The following is a 1,774-nucleotide window of genomic DNA, read 5'->3' as shown; positions in this document are numbered from 1 at the left end:
GACCCGAACTTTTCCATGTTTATATATATTAATTGAGATTGATATTTACATGATTAAATGTTTCTAACATGTTAAGCAATCAAACTTGTTAAGACTTGATTAATTGAAATATGTTTCATATAGACAATTGACCACCCAAGTTGACCGGTGATTCACGAACGTTAAAACTTGTAAAAACTATATGATGACATATATATGGATATATATATATAGTTAACATGATACTATGATAAGTAAACATATCATTAAGTATATTAACAATGAACTACATATGTAAAAACAAGACTACTAACTTAATGATTTTTAAACGAGACATATATGTAACGATTATCGTTGTAAAGACATTTAATGTATATATATCATATTAAGAGATATTCATACATGATAATATCATGATAATATAATAATTTAAAATCTCATTTGATATTATAAACATTGGGTTAACAACATTTAACAAGATCGTTAACCTAAAGGTTTCAAAACAACACTTACATGTAACGACTAACGATGACTTAACGACTCAGTTAAAATGTATATACATGTAGTGTTTTAATATGTATTTATGCACTTTTGAAAGACTTAAATACACTTATCAAAATACTTCTACTTAACAAAAATGCTTACAATTACATCCTCGTTCAGTTTCATCAACAATTCTACTCGTATGCACCCGTATTCGTACACGTACAATACACAGCTTTTAGATGTATGTACTATTGGTATATACACTCCAATGATCAGCTCTTAGCAGCCCATGTGAGTCACCTAACACATGTGGGAACCATCATTTGGCAACTAGCATGAAATATCTCATAAAATTACAAAAATATGAGTAATCATTCATGACTTATTTACATGAAAACAAAATTACATATCCTTTATATCTAATCCATACACCAACGACCAAAAACACCTACAAACACTTTTATTCTTCAATTTTCTTCATCTAATTGATCTCTCTCAAGTTCTATCTTCGAGTTCTAAGTGTTCTTCATATATTCTACAAGTTCTAGTTACATAAAATCAAGAATACTTTCAAGTTTGCTAGCTCACTTCCAATCTTGTAAGGTGATCATCCAACCTCAAGAAATCATTGTTTCTTACAGTAGGTTATCATTCTAATACAAGGTAATAATCATATTCAAACTTTGGTTCAATTTCTATAACTATAACAATCTTATTTCAAGTGATGATCTTACTAGAACTTGTTTTCGTGTCATGATTCTGCTTCAAGAACTTCGAGCCATCCAAGGATCCATTGAAGCTAGATCCATTTTTTTCTTTTCCAGTAGGTTTATCCAAGGAACTTAAGGTAGTAATGATGTTCATAATATCATTCGATTCATACATATAAAGCTATCTTATTCGAAGGTTTAAACTTGTAATCACTAGAACATATTTTAGTTAATTCTAAACTTGTTCGCAAACAAAAGTTAATCCTTCTAACTTGACTTTTAAAATCAACTAAACACATGTTATATATCTATATGATATGCTAACTTAATGATTTAAAACCTGGAGACACGAAAAACACCGTAAAACTGGATTTACGTCGTCGTAGTAACACCGCGGGCTGTTTTGGGTTAGTTAATTAAAAACTATGATAAACTTTGATTTAAAATTTGTTATTCTGAGAAAATAATTTTTATTATGAACATGAAACTATATCCAAAAATTTTGGTTAAACTCAAAGTGGAAGTATGTTTTCTAAAATGGTCATCTAGACGTCGTTCTTTCGACTGAAATGACTACCTTTACAAAAATGACTTGTAAT

The sequence above is a fragment of the Rutidosis leptorrhynchoides genome, chromosome 7, assembly GCF_046630445.1.
Source record: "Rutidosis leptorrhynchoides isolate AG116_Rl617_1_P2 chromosome 7, CSIRO_AGI_Rlap_v1, whole genome shotgun sequence".
NCBI lineage: Eukaryota > Viridiplantae > Streptophyta > Magnoliopsida > Asterales > Asteraceae > Rutidosis > Rutidosis leptorrhynchoides.
The sequence above is the reverse complement of the archived record's forward strand: the minus strand, read 5'-3'. Positions refer to the sequence as shown.